Source organism: Octopus bimaculoides, chromosome 8 (assembly GCF_046866305.1).
Source record: "Octopus bimaculoides isolate indiv1 chromosome 8, ASM4686630v1, whole genome shotgun sequence".
Lineage (NCBI taxonomy): Eukaryota > Metazoa > Mollusca > Cephalopoda > Octopoda > Octopodidae > Octopus > Octopus bimaculoides.
The window spans coordinates 5937270-5961810 of NC_142935.1; the positions used below are offsets into that span (position 1 = coordinate 5937270).

Genomic DNA, 24541 nt, shown 5'->3' on the forward strand with positions numbered 1-24541 from the left:
GTAGATAGATAGATAGATAGATAGATAGATAGATAGATAGATAGATAGATAGATAGATAGATAGATAGATAGATAGATAGATAGATTTTGCCTCTCTTCAAGACGAACACACACCACTTTTTCAGTCCGAACTCTATTCTGATATCAGCACTGAAAATATATATACCGTATCAACGAGGGAACTGACTTGGGCTTCATCTTTATCATAAAGCTTGACGTCATCTATGAATAACAAATGGTTGACTTTTTGTTGGCGGCTTTTGAATATATACCCAGCTTTTGCTTTCCTCAGAATCAGCGTTAGTAGTATCATGCACAGTACAAGGATCAGTGGGGACAGGCAGTCCCCTTGGAAGATGCCTCTCCTGATTTCTATTGTCCTTAAACTTCTTGCATATGCTGTCTGTTCCGTCCTCCACTTTGCCATACTTTTTCCAAGCAATCGTTTAACATTCGATTCCATACCAAACAGGTTCATACATTCCATAATCCAAGAATGTGGGATCATATCGTAAGCCTTACGATAATCGAGCCATAACATAGCTAAGTTAGTTTTCCTCCTCTTGCAGTCTCTAACTACAGTTTTGTCTACCTTGGTACCTCTTCACTTACGCTTGCAACCCTTCTGTTCATGTGGCAGGACTCCATTTTTTCCAGATATTCTTCATAGAATCTCTTCTGGTCTACTCTGAATAACCTATTCTGCTGGCATCCCTTCATTCTTTGGTCATATCTTTGCAACGAGGCGCTGTTTCAGTTCTTCCATTACCACTTTCAGGCCATGTCTTTCAATATCATACTTCCTGTTCAGTGTCCAGTATTTTTGCTCGCTTTTAAGCTCTCTTTCTCTTTATGGTCTAACACGGAAATGTCCTTCGAGAGCATTATTATTACTATTATCATTATTATTAAGGCTACGTTCTGAGTTCAAAATCCGCCGAGGACGACTTTGCTTTTCATTCTTTCGAGGTCGATTAAATAAGTACCAGTTACGCACTGGGTTCGATGTAATCGACTTAATTTCCTTCCCCCAAATTTCAGGCCTTGTGCCTGCAGTAGAGGGGATTATTATTATTATTATTATTATTATTATTATTATTATTATTATTATTATTATTATTAAGGCTACGCGCTGGCATTTCGTCCGTCTTTACTAAAATAAATACCAGTTAAACTCTGGTGTCGATGCAATCGACTTATCCGCTGCCCCGAAAACGCTGCCCTTGTACCAAAATTTGAAATTATTATTATTATTATTAGTGGTGGAGATATTTTTGGTGGTGGTGGTCGTCGTGGTGGTCGTCATCGTCGTTAGGGTAATGGAAAATCAGCATTCCTTTATTTTATAATTTTTTATTTTTGTTTTTAATTTTCCCAAAATGAAATTGATCTGATTTCAGCAGATTGGATTCCAGATTCTAATCAACCATTGGACAAAGTATCAATTAACTAATCGAAGAGAATGTAATGTTGTACTCATGAAATGATGCTAAGAGCTATTTAGACCTAGTTTCCTGAATTAGAATTTCCTTAAATTTGCATGTGAGAATATTAACATTGAAAATTATAAATGTCTTTTTCTTGAAGGTTATTTATTAAAGTATTACGGCAATAAAAACAAGAGAAATAACTAGAAATAAAAACTAAATAATTCACAATCACACGAATAAGACAGAAATAAAATTAATGACCATATAAGGTAATAAAATTTAATTATAAAAATTTGCTGAATATCTTATTTTTTCAAACTTTCATGAAGAGAAAATTTAATTACCAGAAGGGATGCTGTATAATACGGCAAGTGGTAATTATAGGAGCGCAGTGGATGTATTATTTATGTGCCGATGCTTCCCACCAGGACATTGATTTCATTCGATCAGACACATACTTTATTGTTGTTATGGAGGATGTCAGAGAAATAATATAGCGTTCGTCTATTTTTTTATTAATGACTTAAGGAAAGTGCATTAGCTTCAAATACGAATTGAAACCGACTGACGATCTCACTGGCCAAGATCCACATTATTATATTTTTATAAAATCTTAAAAACAAAATATTGATTTTATTCATATCAAATCTACTCATTTACAGAAAACTAGAATGAAAAGAAAAATAAGTGCAACCAGGATTTTCCGGAGGCATTATAAGCACATGTTCGGCTGTAGTTGAGGAGTACGAGTTTTGCAGATATAGTGAAAATTCCGTGGTCGAGTCAAGGTTGCTTGGAGAACTCAAATCGATTAGTGGAATCGATGAAATGTCGTCAACATATCTGCACATACTCGTGTGTTGGCCTGTAAACGAGGGCAATTATGAATGTGTATTTATTACTACTCTCCAAATATTTAACTACTATACATTTCAAAATTTCTTTAGCACCATCCTAGCTCTATTTCTCGTATTGCTTTCTTCGAATTTTGCTTTTTTTCTACCTCTCCTTTACATTTCTAAGCTGCTATTTCTTTATTTCTCACATCTCACTCATACTACCTCTCTCTCATACTACCTCTCTCTCAAATCCCTCTCTCATCATCAAATCCACATCGCTTCTTCACTTCATTTCTTTCCAATATTCTTACCTATTATCGGACTCACTACCATTTTTCTCTTCACTCAGACGATAAGCAAACCATTTTCACCTGATAACGACTGAACTCATCGAACTCTTTCACAAACTCTTCTTCAGATACCAAATGTTTAATATAAAGTTGGGACATAATAAGTTAGATGCACAACAATTCATAGACGCACATGGACACACAAGGACGAACAATCAAAGTATCCTTCACAGCTCTCTATGTACAGCTTATGTACACATACAAGGTTGTTTATGTAAGTTGTATACACACGCGCTTCATCTCACATCAATACAAAGGAAGATTTTTTCTTATATAAAACTCAGAATATTATATTACTGATTATAACTTGTGAGTTTCATGCAAGTGACTTAGCAAAGTAGTGTTGCTTTTAATGCATAAATGCAAATCATGGCTATACATTTGGAAAGTGACATATGTATATATTAGTATAGACCCATCTTAAGACATTTGTCATCAGTTTTAGCCGTTGACAGCTCAGCTTAGTCTATATGTTTACAAAATTATAGGTGTTTGTAATAAGTGTGGAAATTATGGATATAGAGTTACATCAAATAAAGCGTAGATGTTTATGACGGTTTGGGGTTTTAATGGTGACATGCTTTCAGGTGAAGTTCTAAGTGTCGTACGTACTTTTTAGAGGCTTATAGTATTGGTAGCCTTAAAAATATCTAGCTGGTGATGTAAATATACGTAATATTCATGTAACATCAAGTTGTGGATAACGTTTAAAGATATCAACCGTTTAATTGAAAAAAAATCCTTAAATGATGGGATGGGAAATTGTGTGTGTGGTGAGTATGTGTGCATATAATAAACAGACACATACTCACCTCACAAAGTATTACTTGATTCATCTAATTGGAGAATTTATTCACTGAGATCACTATCTGACTACTCATACATGTACATATGGTGAGGGAGTGTTAGTATTTTGCCTGAAGACAGTGCAAGGACAAGACCTGTACAATAACTGATAACAATTCTATTTAATACTAGATCAAGAAGACCATAAATATTTGACACCCTACTGCCTTAACGACCTAATTTTCATACAATCATCTCTTATTATTGAAAAGCCTTTCACCCTTCTTGTCTGCTATCTTTGCGGGGATTAATAAAGGAATTGATAGTCAACTGATGGGGGGGGGTGTATCGACTAATCCTTTATTATTATTATTATTCTCTAAATTGCTCGTCTTTTATCAAAATTGCGAATTATAGGAACAGAATGTATAACCTTGAAATTAAGTCCCCTGAATGTAACTTGCTACAATACGTGAGATAGAGTGGAGTTTATTTCAGTTTATAAATCATTAAATGACGTGTCTGTGTTTGTGCGTGTGTGTTTTATATATATAACCGAATCTCAAAATTGTTAACAACAGCGTTGAAGAGCCCACCTACAGAAAACCTGACATAGTTCAAATTTTCATCATAAAGCTTCATTTCTTTGCTCCCATTTATTTTGGGGAAACCAATAATGTGGCACTTGGTGAAGAATGGAGTTTGATGTAGCTACCCTCATTTGCACCTCTTACCGTGAGGTAGGTTCATCTGGGACTCTCGACAGGAAGAGGTCCAGTTTTGATTTTAAAACCTCTACATCTACTTTGTGCAGGTTCCTCAGGCTCTTTGGGAGAGTATTAAAAAGCTGTGGGCCCCTGAAACCCAAACTGTTGCAGTAACTGGTCCGGAAGCACGATGGCATTGCTGGGATCTTTGGCACTATGCAGTTAAGCAATTTCTGTATTTTTTTTTTGCGTTTATTTTCCTCTTTAGGAACATTTTTTTATTCAATAAAAATTTACATCGACCAGTGCTGGAATAATTAAATCGGATTTTTATCATTTAAATATCCTATTTAATTAACAGTTGCTCGACGAGTTTGGATTAAAGAATAGATATAGATAACAGATAAGTTAAGGAAGTCGAAGTGATAGCTGAGATATACGAAAGAAACATTTGAAATATTATTGACGAAAAGTTTAAGAAAACACTTAATGACAGCATTCTACAAAACTAAGTCATAAACGGCTTTCATTGTCGAACTTAACCACTTTATTCCCAACAAATAATAAATAAGATATCATCTAAACTTGTATTTTAAGAGGTAATTTGTTTGTTTGTTTTCTATTTAATCAAATTTATTCTAAATTGTTTCTCTAATAAGAGAAAATTAAATAAAAACGGTATAACCCAGCGTTGTGTAAGGAGAGAGTGGCTTCATCCGTGTATATGTGTGTCTACGTTCTGTTATTTATGTCTGTTAAATAGACTTGTAATGAGGGGAATATAAACCAAATTTAATTACTTGCACTGGGGAACTCTGAAAACGCTATCAGTTATTACGCAAGGAGATAACAAGTGATAACGGATTTCTTTCGTTCTTTTTGTTTAATCTTTAAAGTTTTATAATTTCACTAAAACTATTCAAACCAAGACTAACTTGTAAACCAACAATAATTTATTGATCCCAATTGAACAGTGGTTCTTCTCATCGATATATTCGTAATGATGCTACAGGTTGAATGAAGAATGTTTGAAGATGTCGTTTAACAGAACGTTATGAACGAAAAGAAACGTAATATTGTCTTGAAAACGAAGAAGCTAAGACAAAAGGTAAGTTGTAATTAGAATAATTAAAACTATTAAAACATCAATCTAAGTAAATCCAAGTGCTGGTCTTAGTTGTGTTTTTATTTCAAATTTGGTCATATTTAAACTGTGGTGGAGAAATTCTTCTTAATAAGATTAAAGGAGATTTCAACGATGGCAGTGGTAACCGCCAGATTACACGTAGGATTAAACCAACTAATATTTATGTTCCATTTTGCTTCTTCTGTTCTTTGGTTAACCAATATGAATGGTTCTTTGCTGTATTCTGTTAATCTTCTCTTCACACCTGTTCCTATCCAGAGAATCGTTGAAATATGTAGAGGAATCAGTAAAATTTGTAAGACATGTTTAAAATTTTGAGTAAGATATTAATCATTGATGTTATTATTAAGAGAAAATGTTTGCAGATGTAAAGTTAGGTTATAAGATAAGTTCAATAAGTTTATAAGCATGCATCTTTGTATGTATTTATGTATCTATCTAAGCTTTGAATTAGTTATGAGGATAAAAAGTTATAAAAGTAGCAATGAATAAACATACATACATACATACACACATACATACACACATACATACACACATACATACACACATATATATAATATATATATATATATATATATATATATATATATATATATATATATATATATATATATATATGTATATATATATATATATATATATATATATATATATATATATATATATATATATAGATAAACACACACACGCACATACATATATATAACGTTTTTTCTGATTCAGTCATGTGGCTACAGCCATGCTACACCACCTTGACAGATTTAGTGGATCGAATCGATCCCAGTATATATTTTTAACTTTAGTACTTCCAAGGGTGTAAACAAACTAGTGCTAGTTATAAAGCTGTGAGGCCAAGCACAGACAGGCACACTCACACATAGATACATAGATACTTTTATGAATTACTATTACTAGTCTTATGAATTTTTGTACACGTGTGCATGTGTTCGCATGTGTAAGCTTTTGTCGAATCAAAGATATAATCCTATCAGAATTTCGAGTAAGAACCATTTACACTTTATTAATGTTGCTGAAAACGTCAAGAATATAACATCTGACTAGCATCCTTTCTTCTACTACCCACGCTTTAACTGAGAAAAATAACAACATGTTTCTTCTAACTTTCTTTTTCGTAGTTAATAAGATTAACATTCTATTCTCTGAAAGAAGGCAATGGTTTTTTAACTCGCAATCCAATTAAAGCTCTAATCTTCTTGCTAATAGTTTCTGTAGAAACTTATGATACCAGTTTGAATAGCACAAAATTACAATCTTCCTACCACACAGAATTATTTCAGAAAGAATGGGTGGGGTTGGGATTCGAGTATATAGAGAGCCAAATAAATGATACAGGGAAAATAGCATTAAAATGTGGATTGCTTAATCTAGAAATAATGAAACATTAGCTTTGGGATATAAAGACAATTTAAAGAAGCAAAACATGTTTTCCTCATTCTTAGCCCACGGCTATAGCGACTCACGAGAGAGAAATATATTTAGGCAAAAACATTAATTTTTTTCAATAAATTTTTACATATTGAACATTGAAAGTGTCACAATGCTCAATTATATTTATGTGAACGAATTTGCGTGAATGCACGTTTGTGCCTCCGAGCATGCTTGCATTTGTGTGTGCGAGAATGTATGTGCCTCCGAGCTTGCTTACATCCGTGTGTGTGTGTTTGTATGTGGAGTGTGCTTGTTTACATGTGTGTGTGTGTGTGTGTGTGTGTGTGTGTGTGTGTGTGTGTGTGCGTGCGTACGTGCGTGTGTGTGTGTGTGCGTGCGTGTGTGTGTGTGTGTGTGTGTGTGTGTGTGCGTGCGTGGTACGGTAATGAATTTTCATCGTTTGGCGATTTATATTCGATTAAAAATGTATAGTCGAACAACTGAAATATCTTCCCTAAATTAACGTGCATGTGGCTGAGTATTCCATTGATATGTCTACAATTAATATAATTCTCAGGCTGAATCAGCGGATAACAGGGTATGCAAAGGGCGTATGTCTTATGTTACAAGTATAACCCACCCAGCGGCTTTAAATACAATTTCCATTAACCCAATTTCACTCAGAAGCGAAGGGTCGATCTGAACCTGTAGAAAATGAAATCTGGCGAAGAAGCCAGACATTGAAATCGAAACCCAGCACTTCTTAACCATTCAGCTATACTACTGTGTAAATGAAATGAATTTTCACTCTGTAAGAACCAAGTAAATGATTGAGGTGAACTGGAATATATCAATTATTGATATTGAAATTATAAAGGACGATAGCAATTCAAGATGGTTTGTTTATATCGTGATGTATAGAATAGAACTTCTGTTCAACCCAGTTGATTCAAACAGAATTTTAGAAAAGGAAATCTAGTAAGAATGTTCATTTCTTTTCTATTCTTATATTTTGTCTAATTCTATTTTCGAAACAGAGCCTTATTAACCTAAAACTCGGTGTCGTGTTCTGAAGCACTGTCTAGAGTGATTCTTAATTTATTTGGTATTTCAGTTTATTAGGCAACGTACTTCGATTAAAAATGTATAATCAGCTTCTGTTGGGATATATTTTATCTCACACCCAATTAGCACATGCGATACATTCATAGTATACTGACAAAAGCTGCCTGTTAGAGATATTGAAATGGCATAAAGTGGTGAAGCATTTAGAAACGAAATAAGAATGGAATTCCATCAGAAGTACATTTCTAATCTGTTTCAATTCGGTCGGAAATATAAGATCTACATTAGGCTTGAAGGCGACATTTTCATGAAACGTTTCTTACCTTTAGTGCAAGCCATACAATATTCTTTAACTCTCGAAACCTACGTTTATATACATTTTCAAAGAGAGTTTGAAGTAAATTGAATTTCTAACTATAAAAGAAATAATGGATCCTATGTAAATTATCAATCTTTACTAGTGGAAGGATACTGGTGAATATCGCAACTGTTTATTGATTCCTTCAAGAGAAAGAAGATTTTGGCAAGTAATGCTCGAATTAACATTATATTGAAAAAATTATTTCTTGCAAATAATATTTTCTCCTCTGTTGTTAAATATCTGACGAAAATATTCTATCCAGCTGCTAGCAATAGAAAAATACAAATGGAAAATACAAAAGTTGTTTGTTTGTTTTTTTTATTTCTTTTCACTAAAGAAGATTCTTGATCATTTCTAGAAACTATCGTCCCGGTTGAAATATATTCAATAAAGCGCTGAGTGAAGCTGAATTCCAACAATTTGCCTTCATTGGCAATTAGTTTGCGAGTTCGTTACAAATAATTTGACGTTTAAATTATTTAAATAAGGAATTTAAATTCAAATTAACAGTTATTGGAATACTTGTAGTTAACAACATTCAAAACAAAGGGTGGGTGGGTCTGAAAAATCAAAAGACATGAGATACACACTTTATTGCTATTTATTCGAATGAGCTAAATAGTAATTTGCTCATATTTTATAAAAAGGGAAGGTGTGTGTGTGTGTGTGTGTGTGTGTGTGTGTGTGTGTGTGTGTGTGTGTGTGTGTGTGTGTGTGTGTGTGTGGGTGTGTGGGTGTGTGGGTGGGTGGGTGTGTGTGTGTGTGTGTGTGTGTGTGTGTGTGTGTGTGTGTGTGTGTGTGTGTGTGTGTTATGGTTGACAACAACGTGATTATTCGTGCATTGCGTGATTATTCGCTACAGTGAATTTTCAATAATTTTACTAATCTAACAGAATACATTATTAAAATGAAAGCTGAAACAAATTTAGAAATAGTTTTTAATTTGTTCTGGATTGCAGGAAAGAAAACCGGTTGTCAATAATATATGTAAGAAATCTATTGTGGCAGTGTTTTTATTGTATTCATCCTTATATGCTGGTATGTATGTTTGGATGCGCGGATGTGTGTTGATGTATAGCCGTAGATACATGCGAGGATTAGCTGAAAAGTTCATAGGCTAACTATGAAGGAGTGACGCTTGAGCTGTGACATTTTGTATAAATTAATTTCAACTATTACTAATAACTGTATTGTTTTTTCCGCGTAAACTGACATCTGACTGTTCAAAGAAGACTTCAAAAGTAACAAGCAGCGACTTCTCTTGAAAATGGACAAAATTTTGCATCAAGTACCTGCAGACAAAGGGTTTGGCCCCCATGGACATTCATGTTGAAATTGTTGCTACATTAAAGGATGACACTCCTGCTTTATTAACAGTTCCAAAGACGGTAGCTGAATTTAGGAGGGGATGAGAGAGTCCTTAAGATCACCCAAGATTGGATGAGTTGAGAATATTCTGCACAATGAAACTTGGAATGACGAAGATTTCTTCTTGGTGGGTGCGACGTTTCCTGACATCTGATCAAAAGCGCACCAGGCTTATCACATCACAGGAAAATCTGATATTTTTTTAGGTAGGTCCAGTTGGTTTCCTTGAGCGCTTCCTAATCCAGGTTGAGTGGTGGGGTCATCACTTTGAGCCAGAGATAAAAAGACAATCCCTGCAGTGGAGACACCCCTCCTCACCTGCTCCATAGAAGGTCAAGGTCCTTTCTTCTGTATGGAAGGTGACGGCTTCACTTTTGGGGGATTCGAAAGGTATTGTGTTTATTGATTAGATTCAATGGAGAGTACTATGCCAACTTGCTGAGACAGTTACAAAAGACTATCGAATCCAGGCGCCCAGAAAAACAGACAAAAGGGGTTTTGTTTCATTTGGACAATGCTGCAGCACACAAGTCTTTTGGTTTCAATGATTACTGTGTGTGACTGTGGCTTTGAACTGATTGATCATCCTCCCTATCCTCCTGATCCGGCCCCTATCTGACTATCATCTGTTTCCGAACATGATAAAACATATGGCTGGGAACCAGTATCGAAGTGACGCTGGCGTCATATCTGCTATTGGTAACTTTTTTTACCAAATGGATGAAAGCTTCTACACCAATGGGATCTAAGCACTGCAAAACGGATGGAAGAAGTGGGTGAACCGCAAAGAGGACTATATTGAAACATGAATATCATTTGGTGACATTGCATAAGAGTATCTTGATCAGACGCTGACCCTCGAACACATATACATATGTACGATAAGCCATAATTGTTGCGCGAGCTTTTTTTTTTTTGTTTTGGTGAACGGCTTTTGTTTTAATTTCCAGTGATGCTTTGCCTATTCCAGTTTTGTGGATTTCTTCTTAATGTCTTTGGGAAATACTTTGGAATCTTTATGCTAGCACCTTATTCTTATGAAAGAAAGGTTAATGTTTTCTTTTTTTCGAAGCGTCTAACCTTGCATGATTTTGCAGACATTATTTGCTTAAAACTTTCTTTCTTTTCCGTGTTTTTTTTTTTTTTTTTTGGTAACAAAATAGTTTTTATTTGATCCGGAGCAGTAAGTGTTATTTTCTTATTTCATCCGCTAAAAATTTATAAGAAATGGCAGTTATTCTCAGAAACGAAGACTTCTTAATGTTTAATTCCTAGCAAAAATGTCCATTTGTTACTATTATCGTCGAAAATGAAAACAAAATTCAATGAGTACTTCAGGTAATTTAAACTTCCTTTTGTAATCTCAGTATTAATGTTTTGAAAATCACGTATTCTTCAGAATATTCTGAATGGATTTTGTTGGGGGTTCAATAATCGGATATAGAATTGTTTTGAATTTTCAAGAAGAGTCTAGAATTTCCTGGAACTTACCTGTTATATAGATAGTCATACCTATAAAGGCTTTCCTGTAATATAGAGAGTATCATCCGTATTAAAGCTCCGTAATGCGGTTTTGTTCTTATTGCCTACGTGATTAGGTCTACTTGCATTTGCAGAGATGATTTCAACACGCTGCAAGCATCTAAGAGGCGCATTTTGCTACGTCTGTGGTCAATTTATCAAACACAAAGAATAAAAGAAAACTCTATAGCAGCAACATATAAAATGTATGAGGCCTGCAGGGCATATTTTGGCATGCCTGTCGAAGACTCAGACGAACACATGCGAGTATAGCAAAAGAAATTCTAGAAGGTAAGATATTTAATTTTTGCTGTTTCAAATGGGAAGTTATATTACTAAAAATTATAATTTCTAAGATTTGTTTCTAAACTTCCAGTGCTATAGAAAAACTGTATGAGATATGAAAGAAGTTGCGAGACCCTCTCAAATATTAGTCATGAGTAAAAAAATTTAAATTTTTTCTTATTTAATTTTTTTTTTTTTTTACAGTTGCAGAAAGGAATAGAATGCTATGAAGATCGTTGTCGCAAGTAGTTGGTGAGAACCCACTGAACACTGAAATAATAGTACCATTCTAAAAGTCGGGCATGTAAGAACGTCAGTTACTGTATCGAGATATTCCCTCATCCACTGCCACGTCTGACACTGCCTCCTCCGACGTGGATTGCAGTTTGGGTGTTGTGCAAAGTGCACTAATTACCACAGAAGCGTCACATTTGTGTTCCACATTTGGTTAGGTCTTAATGTTTCTCTATTTTCTCAATTTCTGTGGTATTCGCTCTATTATCGTATCACATTTCAAAGCCTACTATCCTACGCTGTTTGGTTTGTTGATGTTTCCCTCAACAATATCCGTCTCCTTACTTTAGTGTCTTTTTTTTTAAATACAGTACAGCAGCATGACTCGGTGTTTTTATTCTATTTTCACAATCGACGCACAATGTTACGCTGGGATGGGGTTCGACTAGTCGGCTTTGAATTACAAATAGAGACTGTTTTGCGTTACACAACAGGGATATTGAGAATGGCTAAGGTAAGTAATTATGTCAGGTAATACTGTTTCAGAACTTAATTGGAAATGAAAATAAAATACAAAATACACACGTGGACAGAGAATAAAATCCGCAAATGGCTTTAAAGGATTATATTAGAAATCAAATGTTTAAAATGGAGTCAGAGGTTTTAGGTAGTTTGTAGTCACAGTTTTTAATTAAAATGGTGTCGAGGTTTTAGTGTAACTAGTGTAAAAGAAGTCGATTCTTAACCAATATTCCGACTATCATAGAAATTGACAATTCAAAGACTTGATACTCATTGAGCTGCTAGTTATTTAATATCAGCATTTCCTCATTAAAATTGTTCCATTATCCTATTTACAGACTTCTAATGAGAAAGAGAATAATAATGCAATAACAGTGTCGAGACTAATTGGCAGAAATTGTTGATGATATACCACTATGTACGTCACCTCCGCCCATACATGTATTATAACTATCAACTTTGATATATCTCTTTTAGAAATAAATATAGCCTATGTCCAGATTTCACAACAAATTTAACACAGGCATCATATGTATTTAATAGGTATATCATAAATCATCTCTGCATGAAAGTGAAGTGAAGTAAGGTTTTGAACTACATGAAATGCTCTAGTGCCTTTCCAATTTATTTCTCTAATTCTCGTTCTGAGCACCTTTCTTTCAGTGTAACAATTAGTCACATGTTTTCACGACCGATTTACATGACGAGTTACGAAGTTTACAAATAAATTTCGTTTCTTTTTCCTGCCAATGCTGTTACTACAGCTGGCAATATGGCGAACGCTGAAGAGGAAAAGTTTTCTTTGTTTACCTGTTGATCTAGACGAGGGGACGATGCACTGGGGTGAATGTAATCGATTTACCCGTTTCCCTGAAATTGCTGGCCTTGTGCCAAAATTTGAAACTGATATTTTACTTCAACTGTTGTAGGTCGACACCTTCAGGAAAGACATGAACAGGGAGAGAGTTCTGGACGACTGACGCTCTAGGAGAGGAAGGAATTGGTGTAGTGGTTAATGTAGGGCATTGGGTGATTGGATTCAACATGGAGGATTGGAGAAGGAAATGATGAGTGAGACGGGAGAGCTTGAGTGTTGATAGGATGAAAATAACCAGATCCAAGGGAAAGAGAATATTACAGTAGAGCTAGGAAACAGACCATCGGTGACCAATCAGTCGAATAGCCATTCTCTGGAGTTAGTCTACATTATATGCGTATGCAGCAGCAAAGGTAGGACTGTCATAGATGTAGAACTAAATACCCTACTGTGGACCGAGTATTGTAGAGTATTGAGGAATTGTGGGGTTTCTTTGCTGTTTGCTCTGAAGGAAATGGTGCCCTTTGAGATACGGTCTTACCAATGTTAAGATCCTTAGAGATAGAAACCTAACATGTGAAGCGATTGTAAGGGCTCTAGTTGAGTGCTAATCGCACTAGGGACTAGAGTGAGGTAATGTTTTCTTTACATGGAAATGGATGCAATTTTTCTTTTGAGGGAGACACAATTGGCTGAGGTTTTCTAAGTATTTGTTCATTAAATCAGTTTTAGTGTGTGGTGGGGATCTAGATTACATAGTGCTAACTCCTATTTAGGGCCAATAAGAGAAGACAACTAGTATCATCCGTGTGAGAGTGACAAATAGGTTATTGGATAAAAAAACGAGTGGGAAGAATTGTACTAAGCATCAAGCTGAAGAGCATGGGTGCTACAAAACAACCTTACCTCACACCATTGGTAACATTGAAAGGTGCTGAGAATTCTCCATCATTCAAGATATGAGGTTACATGCCATCGTGAAATTGATGCGTCATGTTAATGAACATGTCTGAGAAACAACCATCTTCCTTATTTTCTAGAGTATTTGTCAGTTTACAGTATTAAAAGCTTTGGTCAGATCGATTTTGTTTCCGGTCTCCATTTTGTTCCTGACATTTTCTTGTAGCTGTCTTGCAGCAAAGATCATTTTCAAGTTCCGTGAGATTTTCGAAAACTACACAGACAGTCAGGAAGCAACCGAGATTTAAGACGTTGTATGAGCAGGTTGAACACTATGTGTACCAGGATTATTCCTGCGAATGGCATGAGGGATATTCCCCTACAGCTGTCACACTGTTGAATGTTTCCTTTTCTTTTATGGAGATGTACAATGCCGACATCTTTGAATTCCTGTGGAATTAATTCGTACTCCCTCATTGTAGTAAATAGGGCGAATGGGTTTTTCCTGTATTTTCCGGCCACCATATCTCAGCAAGAATTGCATCAGATTTCGAGGTTTTACCGTAGGCTAGTCGTCTCATAGCCAACTGAATTTCACTGAATGTAAGTGGGTTACCCTATTGATAGTTCACGAGTACCTGAGGTAACCGGGTTTTGTGAGAGGGACGATTTAAGGGAGTCAGTGTTCTGCCCATCACTTCAGTATCAGGGATTTCTCTGTCAATAAGGACACAGCATCAAAGCTAAGCAGATAGGCAATCCTCGTTTTCGGGGTTACCCATATAAAGCATTGATTGCTTTTATAGGGACCTTTAAAGTCGCTTATCTTTGCTTGGTGGTGTATATACCACGATACCATAATGCATTGTTTTTTTCTGTTGCAGACGAAAACAACCCCCATGTACTGATTCATTACCTCGTGTATTATTTGCCAAAAGTTGTTGGTGCAATTGGTTCTTGCATCATCATTATTCTCATCATTGGTGTTTTCGTTCTATTTTACCTAAGATTTGAGTGAAGATGCATCAACAGTGGTCCCGGAATTTCATCCATTTATCCTCAATGGAGAGACCTGAGTCAATCAATCAGTTATGACTTTTGGGAGAATGGTGAGTGTCTTTGCTAAGCTGTTTTTCACTGTAAAAGCTACACAAGCTCCGCGTCGATCAAAGACTTGTGAGTGAATTTGGTGGACAGAGACTAAAAGAAACGCGCCTATATATACGGAAAGGAACTGGGGGTTAGAGGAGCTGGAACACATTCTTACTGATGTCCAGGTGATAACGTTTAGCTGCCAGTGAAATGGTACAATTCAAGTTCATTTCTATGCTGAAATCACATCACCTGTGGAGGTTATAAGCGTTACAACACACATACACGCACTCACACACACGCGTACATATACACACACACACAAATTAATAATGTTAGGTTTGATACGAATATAATTATTTCATTCTCAATTAATGAATTACCAGATTTCTTAAACTAATTCGAAAAGAAAGACATTTCACGTACATTTACTTCATTTAAAAAAAAAAAAGTGGGGGAATAAATAGATTCGTGAAGCTTATTTCTCGTCGGTTTTTTTTTTATAAACTAAAATTGATATTCTGATAGCCATGTCTAAGATATGTGTGGCTGTGGAGCGATGTTCTTTTTGAATACGAAAACCACCACCACTATTTACATGTATGCAATTAGACAAAGTATTGGGAAATATGTGCTTTTTCTTTGATATTTTTATCGTATACTTCTGCTCTACTTCCTCGCTGATTTGCTTTCTTGAACAAATATCAAATTTCAATTATTATCCGAGAAAATATTTCAATCTTTCTATTGATTTTCAAATTGTTTCCAGCTTACAGTTGCGGAACAACAGAGGAAAGACAATTTTCTCGAGAGCAATCGAATGGTAGCTGGCACGTGCAATCTAACGTGGCTGGCAACAACAATTGGGATTTCAAATCCTACTTCATCTATTGTATATGATGCTTGCTGTTTAAATAAGTTTGCCAAATATTCCACTTCTCCATAAACAGCTGCAGTTCCAAACGATATTTCTGTTAGTCAGGAAGTGATTTAATATTGATTTTTCTACTTTGTCAAGAGAAAAGTTTTATAATTTTGTGGGCAGGACATTCTCAAGGGATTTAGGGGCGCTGAAAGGTGTGGGCATATTCCCATCGGAATTGCTGACTTCCAACTGCGGTGCAGCTCTTTTGGCAAGTGTGTTCTTCAAACACCTTAGGTAGAAAAGTAGTTGGAAATTAAACGGAAATAAATATATGTACGTATGCATGTATTGAAACATGAAATTCATCACAATATATTTCAACAATGTGGAAATTTTATTCATCAAAGTAAGTACCATTACAATCAATACATTTTTGCCAACGAGTTACAAGTCCGTTTATTCTGAGTTCTGGAGCCGATGAACTCTTTGAACGCACTTTCAGCATCGGTTTGGTTTTTAAACTCCTTCTCCCACAGGAATCCATCAAGATGCTTGAAAAAGTGGTAGTTGGTAGGAGAAAGGTCTGGGAAATAAGCTGAGTGGGGAAGAACTTCGTAGCCAAGTTCCCTCAACTTCTGGAGCGTCATTAGGGAAACGTGTAGTCGAGCATTCACTTGAAGAATGGTTGGCTCTCTTCTGTTGACCAGTCTAAGAGAGACAAGTAGCATTTTTTTTTTTTTTTTTTTGTCAATCTTGGCAATTTCCTGCCAATATGTTTCTGCAGTAATGATTTTTCCGGGTTTTAAGTTATAGTGGATAATTCCAGCAGTACACCACCAATCAGTCACTGTAACCTTCTTTTTGAAAAGCTCGGGTTTAGGGAAGGTTTTCGGTGCTTCATTTTGATCCAACCACTGCGAAGAACATTTTTTTTTTATTATTGTACAGAAACCACTTTTCATCTCAAGTTATAATACAGTCGAGAAATGGATCAGTCTGGTTAAAGAGAAGAAGCGACATTTTCTGATTTTCTTTCAAATCGTGTGGTACCCATTTGTCGAGCATTTTTTTTTTCTTTTTTTTTTTCACTTTCCGATCGCATGCAAATTATTGCAGACAGTTTTCTGGCTAACTTGAAGTTCTTTTGTCAGTTCTCGAGTGGTTCTACGTGAATCTTTCTCAATCACGGTTTTTAATTGACCATCACAGACTATGGACCGGTCTCCGTTATATTATTCTACGATAGCTAAATAAATTATTATTTCTACAGACAAAGGGGATGCCGATCTAAGACTTCATATTGCTATTTTTTTCTCACTCTGCTCTTGGCATCAACCTTCTTCGCGTTTATCTTCTTCTCATTTCTTCTCATAGACCAACGTCCTGGTCTTTTTCAAATAGGTGTAACAGCAAGCAATGAGCCTGAGAGATTGCTTGGAAACACATGGCACGTTACGTAAATCTGCCAAATTATTCTCTCTCTGCAGCATGAAACTATTAGTAGCTCTTTCTAAAATTCTGTTTATATTAAATGATGATTATTTCTCATTAGATGGAATACTATTTTCATTGCTCCTACCTATAACGGAACAGCAAACTATATGTAATTTTACATTAAACTGAAGGATTCCTCAATACTTTTTGTGAAGTAGGTATTTATTATTATTTAAGAACAGTGTTGACAGTGACATCGAAGTTTTGACCCGCTAAGCCTTCATCAGACTCAGTACGTTTGAGTGCATGTGAGTATGTGGCTGGTATCAGCGAAGACTGTATGCATCAGAGATAAAACCGAAACATTTGTATTTTTCGAACGCAGTTCATTGTTGATCATTATTCTGCAATACATTATTAGAGAAGCCCTTTGTTCCTCTCGGAAATGCTGTGATCCAATGACTGGAGCGTTGGATATATAGAATCAACAATGCACTATTATTCAAAAACTGCGATAAACTAAATAAAACGCCTCTGATAGAGTATTTGCAATTATGAGATATATTGTTGTGTGAGGATTATCTCATCATCTTCACAGTTTTGTGATACATAAATGTTAAAATCGATACATTAAATATCGATATTTTCTCATTGATTATAATTATTAGAAGCCATTAAGGTGTGAAGATAAAAGGCTGCAGTTTTGTATTTTGTGTCATTCTTTTACACATCGTATGTTATTATTAGTTATATAAATGAAATAAAATACCTACAGCTGGAGAATAAAAACCAGTCATAGCTCCGTGGGTACACATATAGCTTTACAATGAAGTAGGATGGTTTGCTAGCCCGCAGTAACAGTATCGAACCTACTGTGCAGAACCTTGAGCAATTGTTTTCTGCTTTTGTTTTATGGGTAAAATTGAGTAAATGTAAACTATGTAGAGCCTTAGCTGAGAAAATGTTTTTGTTTTTGTGTGGCCTCTGAGCCCTGGTCCTTAGCTTCTTTTAGCATGTTGATAGTAGTATTCGGGCTCAGTGCACAAGCTGGGGATAACTTGCATTCCTTCCTCTCTTCTCAGAGCTATAAATAATTCGCAAATGCAAATAGCATGGATGCGAAATTCAGTGGAGGAGATTCAGTCTAGACTGAAAGTACACTGTCAACATAACAGAAGTCACAAAGTCAAACCATCGCAGATCAAAGTAAAAATATAAAATATTATCGGCTTAAATTTGGTAAGCATTATTATAAAATAATAATTCTAGATGCAATTACAAAAGCTTAATATGAACACGAGCATCCTAATAAAATATACAAGGTAATTCCAAACTGATATAAGATCATTTACATGAAATATATATGGCGTGGGTTGCCGAGGAAAATTAGTGCATATCACTGCTGTAGCTGACATTTTCAACGAACTCAAATAGTTGCAGAAGGTCAACTAAAACAATTGGAGCTGACTTTGTCCTACTTACCACATAACTTCTCACTTTTTATAGCCAATAAGACATGAATGAAATTCGAGCGAAGCTCCCGTTTTCTCTTGCGTCTCTGAATTATAATAATGTATTAAAATTTATGATATTCTAGGAGGACCCGTAGAAATTCCACAGAATGAAAAGTATTAAGAGAAGTTATTTAAGAAAGAAAGCATGGTTTGCATTTTTATTTTGCTAAGTTATTTCACTTCCAATCACAATATATTTTATGATTTTGAAATTTCCCTCTGCTAAGCACTTTATATGTCTCTCTTTCACTCTACCTCTTCGACAAACGTTTTAAGCATGTAATTTCACTCTTCATGTCTTTCTCTCTTTCTCTTCACCTCTCACTTCCATTAACCACATGAGTGATAGTATAATGCATCGGCTGGCTATCTGTTCACTCACCCTCACATTCCCTCTTCCTCTCTCTCACTCGACCTCCTCCACCTCTCTAACATACTATAATATTATTCTTCTACGAACAGGTAGAAGAATATAGATATAGTTCAATAAAAATTATTTTTCATTATCAACACACTACTACTACTACCACCATCTCTCTCTTTCTCTCTCTCTCTCTCTCTCTTTCTTTCTTTCTTTCTCTCTCTCTTTCTCTCTCTCTCCCTCTCTCTCTCTCTCTCTCTCTCTCTCTCTCTCTCTCTCTCTCTCTCTCTCTCTCTCTCAATGTAACTGTCTTCCCTTCCATCTTCATCTGCCTTTCTTTAATCTCACCAACAGAACATCCCCCTCTGCTAAATATTGCATCCTAAATATATCTCTTTCCCTTTACCATTCCCTCTTCACCCCTCAGCACGTCGTTAACACTTCTCTTTCCCTCTTTTTTCTCAGCGTCCTTTTCTCTCGCACTTCGTCTACCCTTTCAACTTATCACGTCACACATTTAGCCTTATTATACATCTTTCTCTACTTCTTCCTTCTATATTCACACTCCTCCTCCTCTCTGTCTCTCTTGTACTCCACCTCCACCTCTCCAACTGATGGACGAATGAACAAGCAGATTATTATATAGAAGGTATATTATATTTTGTGTGTGTTACTTGGACTTTGTCTCAGATTCCTGTACCAAGTTATCGAGTAAGAATTTGCATATGTCAGTTGTCGCTAAACTATAAATTCCTACGAAGAATATTTGAAAAATAACCGACCTACCAACAAAATACTTTTACACGAATATTGATTTCAATAATTTCCCCCTTAACAACTCTGCCTAAACGATATTTCAAGTCTTGCATTCTAAATGTACAATGGTTATAAATGTAGAAACTATTCTGTGTCAATGAGAAAAAATGCCTTAGAGCATTTAGTTATGTTCTTTTTAATTTTTAGGTCAAATTTCTGTAAAGTTGTATTTACATTCCATCATGTGAAATCGGGGCAATAAATACCAATTAGACGCTATGTTTGATGTAAGTATTTCTGCCGTTCACTAAAATATGGCCTTTGAGGATAATGAGAGGTTGATTCTTTTATAGAAGCAAATATTACGTTGTCGTCACAACACTTATTTCAGAGAAAAAGAGAAATGGGGAGGGAGAAGACTGGTGTGTGTGTGTGTGTGTGTGTGTGTGCGCGCGTAGTGTTTCAATGAGAAACAAAGAGGTTTCTGAATATCTTTACGATTAGTTACAACACAGTTTTGGTTGTTAAATAATAATTTTTTTATGTGTTTTGAATAATGAGAAAATATTGTCAGCAGTGGTTGCATATACTTGCTTTTATTGTATTTTATTCCCATGGCCTGTTTTGTTGATATCATAATCACTCATTATTTTTAGGTGTTTAGCAACGTGCAATCAACAAAAAGATATTAAAGTTTTACAATCAGTGATGAAAAATTCATCACGTAATGAGCAAAGTCAAATTAAGAAAGGCAAATGGGGTCAGACAGATATTTATTTATTAATAATAATTCAATATAGGATGCAGTGGAGAATGGATGAGCTTCAGTGGGACAGTGATAACCTTGGACATGTTATAGTCATATTGCAACTCATCGGAGACATGTAATATAAATGTTATTACATTCCCGAAAAACTTTCGGTCACTTTTTTATCCTATGAAGTGGGACCGTAATTAAAGGCACTCAGTGTTACTCAGAATAAATATATCTAACATAAACACCAGAACTCACACACATACAGAAACACACACTTTACATACACACATACACAAATATGCACACACACTTTGGATGTGATCTTTCAGCTACATTTACATATTTTTGATCCGTTGACATATGGATTAAAATGTACGTTATGCGTAGCTGAAAAATCACATATCCCTTTCAGATCGATGAACTCCATCACACTGCTGAATTCCAGATCTGAAAATTTCAGTGGATGTAAACACTGCTGACGAATTGGAGAATACCACGCCTTCCCAACTGAGCAGCTGTATCGAAGGCTCTAGGCCCATATCCTTTGAGCCTTGTGACATTACAGTTAAATAGAACATAACTCCAATTCTCCTCGTTTTTCTTTTTTTTTTTTTTTTGTTGTTTTCCTTTCCTTTATTTGGTGTTTTCAACCTTCCACCATTTGCATATACCTTTTATCACTTTTTCTCGTATTTTCTCTTATTCTATCGGCCTGCGATGGCTTGTTATGCCATGTGCACATAGCCTGAGGATTGCGTGAAGGCACCAGATGTATTATTGAATACTGTCGGAAGCATTTTCTTTACATGAAATTATTCGTAGCTTTTATAAATATATATCCTGTGTTTATTAAATAATATTTATCACACGCCAGATGGAGTACTTTTTTGTTATCTTACCATCACGGAACAGTACACTATAGCCATCTATCAATCTCTCTTTCTCTCTCCCTTTCTATATATATATATATATATATATGTGTGTGTGTGTGTATGTGTGTGTGTGTGTGTGTGTGTGTGTGTGTCTGTGTGTGTGTGTATGTGTGTGCATATATATATGTACATGTATATATGTGTATATCTATATACACACACACACACACACACATACATATTACATATGCATATATACATACATACCTACACACATATAATTATCTTAAACCTTGGAGATACACCTGGTAGTATACCGATTAAAACACTTTCACTGTCTATGTCTACCTAATATCATCCACAGTATTGATATAAATACCACTCGGTCTACCTCAGGAATTCCTCGGTATGCGTCGAATATGTAATAAATGAGAGAAAGCGGAGATGAAATGCTCGAAATTCTTTACTAATCACAACAATCGTTTCGACCTATCTTGGGTCGGTCCTTAGCGGGAGAGCTACTCTACAACTGGTTGTGGTGCATCCTTCGGTGCACATTTGTCTCGTGAGGTGACTTCTTAAAACGTAGCTCCCAGAGTAATATCGGTTTGGCTTGGTTTTGTTATAATACATGTCACTATTTGCATGTATCTGGTTATCTACAGGTTCCGAGATACAACTGCACCAAATAATGCACCACAACTCACTCGCAAGGGACCGATACAAGATGGTTCGAAAACCATCGTTGTGATTAATAAAGAATCTCGTGAACTCTGTTTTCTGTTCCTCTCATTTTTTATATGTGTGTGTGTATATATATATATATGTGTGTGTGTGTGTGTGTGTGTGTGTGTGTGTGTGTGTGTGTGTGTGTGTGTGTGTGTGTGTGTGTTCAAAGTAAAATGTGTAACAGAAAAATTATCTCCAGCATTAGTATAATATCTGAGAACATTTGCCTTTCACCGTCGTTAGGGTGTTATTTATTTCACTTTGAATAAACCCACCATAGCACCACCAGATATTCCACTGCTATCCATGGCTTCTATTTCTTAGATTATTTCTTCCTCTTGGTTGTATTTCGTTTTTATGCATACATGTGATTGAGTGTGAGTGAGTGACTATCTGTGTGTGTGTGTGTGTGTGTGTGTGTGTGTGTGTGTGTGTGTGTGTGTGTGTGTGTGTGTGTGTGTGTGTGTGTGTGTGTGTGTCGCTTATGATATTCTACGTATGCTTCCAATTCCATCATAAAATTCTTAGAAAACCATTCCACTATCGACTTCTCACCTACTCCTTTTCATATTATTCTCTAAAGAAACTGAATTTTGATCAGCATCTGCTATTATTATGCTTTGTAAGTGAGTGTAATATCACACAAAATGATAATGCATAGAAGTCTTATGTAAAACATGCATTACAGTTTGACAAAAATTTGTAGAAAATAAAAAATCAAACACCCATTTCATTAGAAGTAATATATTGTGAGAATTTTTTACAGTCGAGTGAATCCATGATGTGATAACATTGAAGAAAGAATACTTTATTATCTTTATTGTGATTATATAATATCTCAAAATGTAAGTTGTTTCTTATAATTGCTTTCACGAAAGTGAATGTAATCGAAAGTAGAAAATTGAAAAGAAATTCTCCATCTGAAATGATGTCAGCTGAGTTAGTGACGCTAAACAGTGTATTACACAATAAAGGAATCAATTTATTCGTCTTGATTTAGATCTTTTCTAGAGTTGATGTGTTTAGGAACGGTGTAGGGTTCCTGAAAAGTAAACGAATAGCCAGGTCTTCAGGCGCACATAAACACACACACATTTATATTATATATACATATATATATACACACGCACAAAGGAATTCTAATACAAACATAGAGAAATGAAATTCTGTTTTTTCTGACTACTGGCTGGCAAAGTAGGGCAAAGTAGGGCAAAGTAGGGGAAAACCGATTGGTGGTGTCAGAAGATCCATTAGTATCCGTGAAAGAACTGACGACAACTCAGAAAGAAGGCGCACAAGAGTGTTAAGGCTAGAAGCCCAAAGCTCTGCGTTAGCAAGCCAAAAGGATCCGGAAGACCAAGGAGGGGGAAGGGAGGTTAATCTGCCAAACAACACGAAAGAGATGGACAACGAGTTGAACAGGAATTTTCGAAATATGGGACTGAACAGAACAAGGCCGATGGAGGAAACGAAAAGGAGATGAAACGGCTGTGGTAGAGTATTTAAGAACGAATGTGACGAAGATTCGTCAAAGTAAATCGAAATACAAAGAGCTACTAGAGCAACACAACTCATCTGAGCAATAACCAGAGCTCTAGTTTTGGGAATATCACAACTGCTTCTTAGTCAGGGAGGGACGAGAGCCAGGAGGCAAAAACACGGTGCCCAGAGCTTCTCTGCACAACTTTCTCAATCAACAAGGAGAGTGAATGAGTTCGAAAGTCAGGAACAAGCCATTGCAAAATTTGCCACCAGCGACAGATCTGAGACGGCTCTGGTTGCACGAGGACTTGAACATCCTCCTTGGCGACATTCTGAAGGGAGACGCTACCAGGAAGACAAGAGCCATGGTTCAAGTGATATAACAGACATGCCAAGATACCTTTAGCGTGAAGGAAAGCAAAAGTAACGAGCAAAACGATGCCAGTCGAAGACAGCATCAGCTGGCATGATTGAGAAAAGAGCTAAAGCATCTGTAGGAAAGGTGGGGGAATGCAGACTGTGAAAGAAAAGTGGCTTTAAACCAATTTTGCATGGAATTACGAAAACATCTGCTCCGGCTTTCAAGGGCAGAGTCACTTCGGAAAAAGTAGAGACGCATGGACAACGAAGGGCCAGTTTTAAGAGGACTTTCCAGTCACAGCTGAGCATTTCGGAAAACCAAGATGCGGGAGGTTAATATACTCTAAGAGGTAGAGACCAGTAGTGCTTGGCGATCTTACAAGAGATATTCCGTTAAAAGATTGTCCTCTTCACGGCCAACGCTCAAACTTCACACTCCTTTCAACATGGCCGACTTCACTTTCGACGAAAGGTTCTACTTGTATGCATTCTACTCCAGAGCCATCTGGCACCACTTATAGAATTTTAAAAACTGCCCACTACCGTTGAGGTAGTTAGATGTGGAAGAAGCAACAAGAACTCTGGTTCTGGACAC

The 24541-nt window shown here is 35.9% G+C and overlaps 1 protein-coding gene and 1 long non-coding RNA gene across 11 annotated transcripts in view; one reads left to right on the plus strand and one right to left on the minus strand.

Moving 5' to 3' along the window:
• Positions 1-13907, plus strand: part of LOC106878896 (uncharacterized) — a 59448-nt gene extending 45541 nt beyond the window's left edge. For both annotated transcript variants that reach the window (XR_001410564.3, XR_001410566.3), the window contains exons 2-3: positions 11062-11257; positions 11456-13907. This is a non-coding gene — a long non-coding RNA (uncharacterized LOC106878896). The remainder of the gene's footprint in view (positions 1-11061; positions 11258-11455) is intronic.
• LOC106878895 (receptor-type tyrosine-protein phosphatase kappa) overlaps positions 1-24541 on the minus strand; it is a 594862-nt gene that overhangs the window by 414004 nt on the left and 156317 nt on the right. The gene's annotated exons all lie outside the window — the stretch shown is intronic.